General features: G+C 41.2%; 1 protein-coding gene across 1 annotated transcript in view; it reads left to right on the top strand.

The window, feature by feature from the left end:
* Positions 1 to 10040, top strand: part of PPP3CA (protein phosphatase 3, catalytic subunit, alpha isozyme) — a 162401-nt gene that overhangs the window by 105744 nt on the left and 46617 nt on the right. The window lies entirely within an intron of this gene.

The following is a 10040-nucleotide window of genomic DNA, read 5'->3' as shown; positions in this document are numbered from 1 at the left end:
GGGTGGGTGGGTGTCTCTCTCTGCGTAATCAGAAGACTCTCCTGCACGTTAAAGGAGTGGATTTCCTTGGCTGCTGGGGGGGATGTCCCATTGTCCCCTCTTTGGCAATGCACCAGGAGACCAAGGCAAACAACAAACAGTTCCCTTTTCCCAGTTCTGCCTGGGGTGCTGACTGCTGCCTTTGTTGGCAGTGGGTAGGCTTCTTGGTCTGTAGACCAAGTCTTGGGTACACCAGGCAGAAGACACCCTGTTAGGTGTGCTTGAGCTGGTGATGAACCACCCCTCAAGCAGTGCTTCCATTCACTCTTCATCATAGGAATGGACTATATTCCTTCAAGAACCAAATGGTGATGATTACATTGTACCTTCCTCTGACAGTGTGGGGGTTTTGACGGATTTGGGGGAGGTGTGGGGGGGTGTCACAGTAGTTAAGAACAACTTAAAAGGACACCAGAGTAACAAAACTGTAAGGGAAGGAGGTTAAATGGCAAAACGAGCAATGCATCAAGTGAAATCTTAATCAAAAAATTAAATTTTGTTCAGGAGAAACGTGAAGACACTATTGAAATGTTAAGAGGTTGCTGAACCTTTTGAAGTGAGCAGTTCTGCTTCAGCCCGTGCTAGTGGCACACAAGTCTAAGTTTTCCCAACAAGCTCAGCAGAAGTGAGGGAAACCCAGCTCTTTTAGAAAAATCTCACCTTGGAGGTAGCTGACCCATAGCTGTTTAGTAACATGCCAAAAGTAAATCAATGGCTTCCACCAGTAACCAGGAGATGGAACGGCTAGAATCAGCCTCCTTGTTGGTAACGTTGGCAGGAAGGAAACAGATAGTTTGACTTCAGCCTCCTTGTTGGTAACGTTGGCAGGAAGATACAAACAGATAGTTTGACTTTTAGAAATTAGTTTTCCTGGTCCTTTCTTTGAGCCATGATTGCTGCCTCGTTGGGCTGGGCTGAGCACAAAGCAGTTTGCTCTGCAGCCCGGGCTGCTGGCACGCTCCTTGTGTGGGCAAGTCCTACCACCACCTTCGGGTCGATAACGCCTGGAAGGTGCTCAATAAACGTGTTTGGTCTCATTACGAAAGAAGGTGTCAAGCTGTTGCAAACAATTGATCTGTGCAGAAATCGGCTTATGATTCTGAGGGCTAAAATCGTTCTTCCCTCTTCTTCTCAGCAGCACCAAAGGCTGGAGGATGCCTGGGACTCCCAGGCACCGTGGAGTAATAGCGGTTTCCCCTCGTGAGCCTCTCTTACAAAAGTGAAAAATCTTACAAACATGCCTTGTGCTGAGTTACAGGGCTTATTATATACTGGAACAACTTTTAGATTTTAGTTTTGGGTTGGTTTTTTTTTCCTGAGCTCTGTTTCTTACAATTACCATAAAATTTCCCTAAAATATATATCTGGTTCCTCCTGAAGATATATTAGATGTAGTTTGTGTCCTGACTCATATTCAGAAAAGTGCATATTTCAGGAAAAGAAGAAAAATTTAGAAGATACCTAATTGTCAGGTCATGTGAAAGGAACACGTAACTGCTTAATGACACAAGGAGATGACTAACTTGGAGTCACGTTATCTGAGATTATATAAAGGCAAGCATTACTCTTAAAAGAAGTGCCTAGTTGCTCTGAAAGGTCACTAATCGCTTACCTAATGATAGTCTCTGGCAAAGAAAAAATATCCATCGTTGTGCAATATCTAATTTTGCTGCCTTTTCTAGTTACTGAGAGAAGAAGTGGATTTCCCTGAACAGCCAGCTCAGCTTGTAATGGAAGGACTGAATTATGCGGTCCTCCTTCAGGAATGTCTGTTGATAGAATGGACTTTGTTTGTTCTTCAGTGAATAAAACTTACTAGTTTCTTCAGTCATTTCCAGAAAGGGAAGTTGAAAGATAGCAGTGGGCATTTAAAGGAAGGTCAGGAAGATTTCAGGCACACACATGAGCCAGGGAAATGTTTTCTAGATGATGAAAATCTCTTAATCAATGGCAGGAAATAACTGTAATAAATAACTTGCATTTTATCAGACCTGTTCATTAGAATGGCAAGTTTCAAGTGACTTTTCTCTGATTTGAAGTTATTTCCTGTAACAAAATGCTATGAGGAAAATAACAGTAATGTGACTTTCTAACTGTGCACATGCAACATGTTAACAGGACTTTCCAGCTCAGTAGTACATGGAATCTTCTCCTTTCAGCCAAAACTCATTTGTGAAACATTGAACCATTGAACCATATATATGTGGTAAATACACATGGAAAGTATAAAGACTGTAGCTTTCAGTAGTCTGACAAGCTTCTCACTGCATTTCTTAAGTGATCGCTCACCTACAGCCTATTGAATTTCAAACTGATCAAGTTTTTCTTGAAGATACTTCATTTTGGATAAGAGTTCTTGAAACTGTTACGGCTAGCACTGTAAAATGTTAGATCTTGAAACCACAGGCCTAACCTGTCATTTAGAGATGTAAAGAATAGTCAACTTGATTTTCAAGGGTGCTAAGAATCAACGCTTAATGCATGCCTTTTGCATCCTGCAGCTTTTCCATTGTGGATTGTCAAAACTTATGGATCCTTGGAAACAGCAATAGCACAATGTCACAGTGAAAAGTAACTGTGGAATCTAAGTAATTCTTGGAAACTTATAAAAGTTCTCTGTATCTTAAAGTGAACAAAGAGCAAGAGTGATGACATTTCATTTCCCCTCTCTGAAATTTAAGGTTGTATGGCCTTCGCAGTTGTGGTCATCTTTGATGCAATTTCATGAAAAAGTGCAAATAATTAATGGAGTGATAGTTGTGTAAATTGTTTTTTAATTATGAGTCGAGTGAAGATTTTCTTTCGTCCTTACCACAGTAATGTCATATTCAAGGAATGTTATGAACAAGAGGGAATTAATTTGTCCCTGAGTGATATTCCCCCTCTTTCTGCCCCCCCTGATTTTTCAGTTAATCCAGACAGTAAAGACGTTTTCCTCTTTGTTTTCCGGATTATTTAGTTTTGCCTTGAATTTATGCAGTGAATATTTATTTACACTTGGCTGGTTGTACTGATCTTGCCAGTGACACACTGCACTAACTTCCTGGACCAGTGGTACAGTCACTCCCAGGTATTTCTATAAGACATGTATCTGACTTGGCAAGATACACTGCTGCTTATCTTGAGAAAGATAAGTATTTGAAAGAAAGCTTGAAGAAGTCAGCTGGACTTTTTTTATCTCTGAAAATAGTATTAACTTATGGCGAGAGACCCACTGAGTGGGTTTAGGCAATTGTTGAGGCGTGGGGAAAACTCTTTTCTAAGCCATGCTAGGATGGGGAATGTCATCATTCCCATAAGATTTACTGGATGGATGAAGAATTAAAATGTTCTTTTATCACATTTGGACAAAGTTACTATGCACATGCGTGGTCTTAACCGTGAAAAATTGCAGTTGGATCCATGCCCACCTTGTTTCATTTCCTTTGTGTCAAAGCTCTGGTAAAGAAGGTTGGGAGTTTGGTTGCACCACTGAGTTAATTAGCAGTGTTTTACCCTTCTTAAAGTGTATCAAGGGCTTCCTATCAGGGGTAAGCATATGTGCAAGCTTAACACTCTCTTTCTGGGATCATCTGTGTATATAGAATTGGTTAATTACTGACTGTTAACAAGAGCATGAGAGTGGCGTGAGACTGGCCAAAGTCAATGGATAGCCTCAGAAGTAGAGCAGATGCTCAGAACTTTTCTGCAGGCATGTTGCTCCAGCCCCTTGGGTTTTCTTAGTGAGTTTGATGTAAGTTCTTAAGGAATGTTGAGCTTTATAAAGCTAGTCGGCCGTTGACAGCATTGTTATATTTTTCTAAAGCAACAAAAACCAAAGGCAGAAATGGTTAGCAGTGGCAAGAGCGACTAGCATTGCAGACTCCTCTAAGAATTTCATATGCCAGCCTTGGATAGCAGTGAAATGACTTGGCCTTACAGATGTTCTGGGGTAGAATATTTTGGCCCTGCTGGCACATCATTTACATGGTTTTACTTTACAGGCATATTAAATTTGTGAGTATGCAAGGACTACAGAAATGTCTGCTAAAGGCTTTTGAAGACTGTAGCATGTTTCACCTCAGGGTATGAGGCACAGTTGTATGAATGATGGGCTTTTTTTGCAGTTGCAGCATTTTAAACAGATCCTGTTGCCCGCTTTTCCACTCTACCTTCTCCCAGGCCAGAAGCTTTTGCTGCCCTCGCATTATCTGCCCAGCTGTATTGGTGGAATTGTTCGTGTGCTCCATCAGACCTGGGAACGCAGCCAATTTTCTAAAAAATGACTCTGCAAAAAAAGATGTGTATTTATTGGTTCTAATCCCATGCAGTTCCCGGCTCCGCTTCTCAGTGTAGCTCTGCAGACAGCACAAGGAAGGGCAAGAACAAGCAGGTGGAAGGAGATGTACTGGGAGCCTGGGACAGCAGAGCAGCAAAAGAGTTTGCCTTCAGAGACTAAAGTGTGGAGCCAATGGGCTTTGCTGAAAACCTGTTTTTATGTGTGCACGTAATCTTAGAGAAGCTGTTGAAATGTCCTCTTTGTAAAGAAATGTTTATGCCTCTGCTTTAAAGGTATGATGAAGGATATGAAAAGAAATCAGATTAAACCCATCCGGTTTTTCTAGTTATTGGTGAAAGAGCAATTTTAAAACATCTGCCATTTTGGTTCACGTTAGCAAAGTATTGCTTCTCTTCCAGAACCGCACAGAAGTAATCAGTGATCATGCAAAAAAGACCTCAGGACTAGTAAACTATGCATGAGGCATTTTAACGAAAAAAGGACGCCGAAGTAGGGAATATCAGTGTCACATACTCCATGGAGAATAACACCTCTCTAGCTTAGCGGTGGGGTATTTTGTTTTCTCCGTGAGTCACCGCTCTTCCGTGATTCAGCATGACACATGAAGCGCAGGCAGAAGGCTGGGTCGTTCTGGAAAAGCCTGTTGCGTGGGGGGGGTTCTGTTTGTTTGTTTTCCCTCTTGGCCAACTGCTTTATTTCTGGCTCATCTGAATTACAGTCTGGGCTCTGCAAAGCAGGGCAAGGAGGAGAGCGTTTCTGGAAGGGCAGCAATCAGAAAAACTATTAGGGAATTTGATTGCAAGATGACAATTTTCATTAGGAAGATTAGAAAAATAAAATTTCCAAGCAGAACTCTTTTCTGTAAAAGCTTGTTTCTGATAACTTTTTTGCCATAATCTCTGTTTCGCTGGTACTTTGCAGGACTTCCTGCTGTTTACCTGGAGGGCATGTATTTTTGTGTTGAGGAATATTGGTTAATATGAAACTGTATTTGGGCAGGAGCAAACTGATGTTAAAAAAGTGCTGGAAATTAAAGCCCTGTGTTTACTGTCACAACTGGTGCAGTGTATTTAATAGCTTCATGCAGTAAAAACTTTGCTTCCTCCAGCCCCCGTTTCAACAAGTAGTGGAAGAAAAACGCCTGCGAGTTGCTTTGCCTTTTTCAAAATAAAATACCCACATTAGTTGCTCGTGGGTTGTACGGTCTGGGTAATAAGAGTGCTTGCTCGTTACAGATACCATGCTATTCACTTAGATGAAAAGATGGCAGCCAGCTTTTAATTTTTTTTATTTTTATTTACATGGAACACTATGTGGCATCTCTGCCTTTCTAGGTGTGTAGAATCAGCTGAATTCTGCTAGTAGAAGTCTATTTTCCACAGATTTATGAAGAAGAAGATAATTAAGGAATAAAAAAACCCCCCACTTTTGTACTTTGAAATGGAAAGAACAACCTATCATGTCTATTTAGGAGCATTTTTTACCACTTCATTATATCTTCTTTAAAAGCAGTACTTAACACTGGATGAAAAGAATACTCTGGAAAAAAAAGTAATAGGCTAGACATTTTGAGCAGCTGCACTGATAATGAACGTAATCAACTGTCTGTCAGATTTTTCATTATAGACCATGGTTTTCAGAAGTTAATGTAAAAATTTCTAAACAAAATGTACCATAAGTCTACATTTAGTCACAATTAATTATGAAAAGAAATGTATGCAAATTAGTTCTCATTTGCCCGTGGTTTGAATGGCAGCCTGTCAGCGTTTGAGATCACTGCAGTTGCCAAAACGATACCCTACGTAATTTAGGAATGGAAATTATTTTATAATGGCAATCTTTTTAGACAATTCCAAACACCAGATCTGTGACTGCGAATATATGCTAGATGGGTGAAGTCCAAAGCCATCAATATACCATTCTACTGGGTTTGTAGCTTCTAGCTGCAAATGACATTTCAGCTTCAAAATATCCAGGAAGGTTGGAAACAAGCACTAGCGTGGCTCTTGAATAAACTGAGGGAAGATGATGCATTAGATTGTGCCTTTTTATTATTCTTTTTTTTGTGTGTTCAAAATATCCAGGAAGGTTGGAAACAAGCAGTAGCGTGGCTCTTGGATAAACTGAAGGAAGATGATGCATTAGATTTTGCCTTTTTTTTTTTTTTTTTTTTTTGGGAATTTCATCTCTTTCATGCATGAAGTTAGAAACTGATGGAGCCGTTAAGTGACTGGAAGTGGGCTCTGAAGGTGGTCCGTGAAATCAAGGTCTTTTGTCTAATGTTTAGTTGAGATTTTATTTTATTTTTTAATTTGTTCAGTATGTTTAGCTTATTTTGCATAACAGTGTCACTGTATGACTGCATCTTGCCCCTAAAGGACTGCAAAACAGTCTGCTCTTGCCAAGGTCTTTGATAGTACCAACAGTCTGGCAACGTAACACCTGAAAGTGAGTTAATTGAGCCAGAGACTCTGCAAGTTTGTGTTATTTACGGGCACACTGTGAGCCCATAGCACTGTAGAACCAGCACAGAAGTAGTCATGGAGTCATGGAGGTCATGGAGGCCTCAATGTCTTCCCAACACCTTGTATTTCCTTCTTCAAACCTTTCTGGTGTTTTTTTTTTTTTTTTTTTTTTTTTTTTTTTTTTTTTGGTGAATTTTCATCTCTTTCATGCATGAAGTTAGAAACTGATGGAGCCGTTAAGTGACTGGAAGTGGGCTCTGAAGGTGGTCCGTGAAATCATGGTCTTTTATCTAATGTTTAGTTGAGATTTTATTTTATTTTTTAATTTGTTCAGTATGTTTAGCTTATTTTGCATAACAGTGTCACTGTATGACTGCATCTTGCCCCTAAAGGACTGCAAAACAGTCTGCTCTTGCCAAGGTCTTTGATAGTACCAACAGTCTGGCAACGTAACACCTGAAAGTGAGTTAATTGAGCCAGAGACTCTGCAAGTTTGTGTTATTTACGGGCACACTGTGAGCCCATAGCACTGTAGAACCAGCACAGAAGTAGTCATGGAGTCATGGAGGTCATGGAGGCCTCAATGTCTTCCCAACACCTTGTATTTCCTTCTTCAAACCTTTCTGGCTGTTCTATTGTTTGAACTATGGGAGAGTTGAATCTATAGTGGAAAATAAACATGGTGAATGGATGTCAATGCAGGGTCTATTTTGCTTTTTCTCCAGCCATCAGGTGACATTTCAGAGCTGCAACATGAGGTTTACACCTTTTGCCGTCAGTTTCTCTTTCATGCATGAAGTTAGAAACTGATGGAGCCGTTAAGTGACTGGAAGTGGGCTCTGAAGGTGGTCCGTGAAATCATGGTCTTTTATCTAATGTTTAGTTGAGATTTTATTTTATTTTTTAACTTGTTCAGTATGTTTAGCAACAGGTTTTATTTTGCATAACAGTGTTACTGTATGACTTCATCTTGCCCCTAAAGGACTGCAAAACAGTCTGCTCTTGCCAAGGTCTTTGATAGTACCAACAGTCTGGCAACGTAACACCTGAAAGTGAGTTAATTGAGCCAGAGACTCTGCAAGTTTGTGTTATTTACGGGCACACTGTGAGCCCATAGCACTGTAGAACCAGCACAGAAGTAGTCATGGAGTCATGGAGGTCATGGAGGCCTCAATGTCTTCCCAACACCTTGTATTTCCTTCTTCAAACCTTTCTGGCTGTTCTATTGTTTGAACTATGGGAGAGTTGAATCTATAGTGGAAAATAAACATGGTGAATGGATGTCAATGCAGGGTCTATTTTGCTTTTTCTCCAGCCATCAGGTGACATTTCAGAGCTGCAACATGAGGTTTACACCTTTTGCCGTCAGTTTCAGTTTGGGGTTTTTTTTGAGCGCAGCCATCAGGTGACATTTCAGAGCTGCAACGTGAGGTTTACACCTTTTGCCGTCAGTTTCGGTTTGGTTGTTTTTTTTTGAGAACAGAGACTCTGCAAGTTTGTGTTATTTACGGGCACACTGTGAGCCCATAGCGCTGTAGAACCAGCACAGAAGTGGTCATGGAGGTCATGGAGGCCTCAATGTCTTCCCAACACCTTGTATTTCCTTCTTCAAACCTTTCTGGCTGTTCTATTGTTTGAACTATGGGAGAGTTGAATCTATAGTGGAAAATAAACATGGTGAATGGATGTCAATGCAGGGTCTATTTTGCTTTTCCTCCAGCCATCAGGTGACATTTCAGAGCTGCAACGTGAGGTTTACACCTTTTGCCGTCAGTTTCGGTTTGGTTGTTTTTTTTTGAGAAACAGTTTTGATTGTTGCCCTCCAGTTTGCCCAGCAATGAGAGGAGGGAATTATATCATCTACATGTCACATCCTGGGCCTCAAATCTGGGAACATCTGTGTCCTGGTCTCAGGTCAGACATTGCTCTGGGGCAGGCTGCACTCAGAAGGCAGCCCAACTCTCCACCACATCGGCTTTGGAGGTATGGTGTTTGGAGCTGGTCAGGCTCCAGTCAGACAGAGGGGCACCAGAGAGTAGCAACTCAAACTCCTGTGCCTGGCCAGCTTGACTTGCTGCTGATGTGCAAGCATCCTCTGCTACTAGAAGTACATTCAGATGTTGAGATGTCACATTCAGTGACAGGAGGTGGTAACGCTTGGTTTCTCCCTAGGTTTATTGTTTTAAGTGCAACTCCTACAAGCGGTGAAAGTGAGGTGAAACTCCTTTTCATCCCACTTTAACTCCTTTAAGTGAGAAGGGAGCCAACGCCATGCTGCATCCTTGCCAGCGAGCAAGGTTAAATGCAGAAGTGCCTTTCAGATGTAGGGTGACCGGGCTGCAGGGATGTGGATGAGGCCACCTGCTACCTCGCAAGGGTGCCTGCTTCCCACCCCGCTGAAAGGTCACAAAATAGAAAGCAGTCAGCTGGACGATTGCTTAGTTTCAAAGGTGGGGAATAAATCTGGATACGGCCAGTATAGGCTTGGCCCAAAGAGGGAGAAAAGGGAAGAGCTCTAGATGCTGACTGAATAAAGACACTTTGCAACCCCTTAGATGTTTTTAAGGGGCCTGGTAAGGTTTTGCCAAATCTGTGAAGTCATCTTTATTCCAACACCTCTTCTCCTTTACCCTCTTCCATGCATGTTCTTTGCTCTGTTTTGCTCTTGCTACAGTTGGCTTTTGGCAGAGGAAGCCAGGAAGTTTGGGCTTTCTTGGGTTCTGTATTAAATTACTAATGACAGGAGAAGAGGGGTTTTGCTTCCTGTCTTGAAGTGGTAGATGGCCGTTGGGCTTGTTACCCTTCAGTACAGGCATGGAGTCATCAGTGGCTTAAAAGCAAGAGAACAGTCATTAAAGAAAAAACAAAACTTATTTTCAAAAGCAACAAAATGGAGTAATTTTAAGTTCTGTAACCGTTACTTAGGTATAATTTTAAATAGCTTTTCTCTGAAAACTTAATATTTCACACTCATGCCATAACCTACATTCAGGTTATGCTATGTTTTTTTTTTTCTTGTATGTGATTTCCATACGTGTTCAGTGTCTTAAACAGCAAGACTGGTTTTTGCGGTGCTGAGGTTGTAGGAAAGGGCTCCTCTGTTCTCGTTGAAAGCAACACTGTCCATGTGCAGTGAAAAATATGATAGAGATTCCTCTATCATATTCCTCTTTTCACCTAATGACTTTGTTTTCACTCACCAAATAGACCATCTCTTGGAAAATCCATTAATTGGGCACTTTTTGGTGGTGACAGAA

Source organism: Calidris pugnax, unplaced genomic scaffold (assembly GCF_001431845.1).
Source record: "Calidris pugnax isolate Ruff unplaced genomic scaffold, ASM143184v1 scaffold34, whole genome shotgun sequence".
Classification (NCBI taxonomy): Eukaryota; Metazoa; Chordata; class Aves; order Charadriiformes; family Scolopacidae; genus Calidris; species Calidris pugnax.
This window is presented reverse-complemented; position numbering and strand designations above follow the sequence as displayed.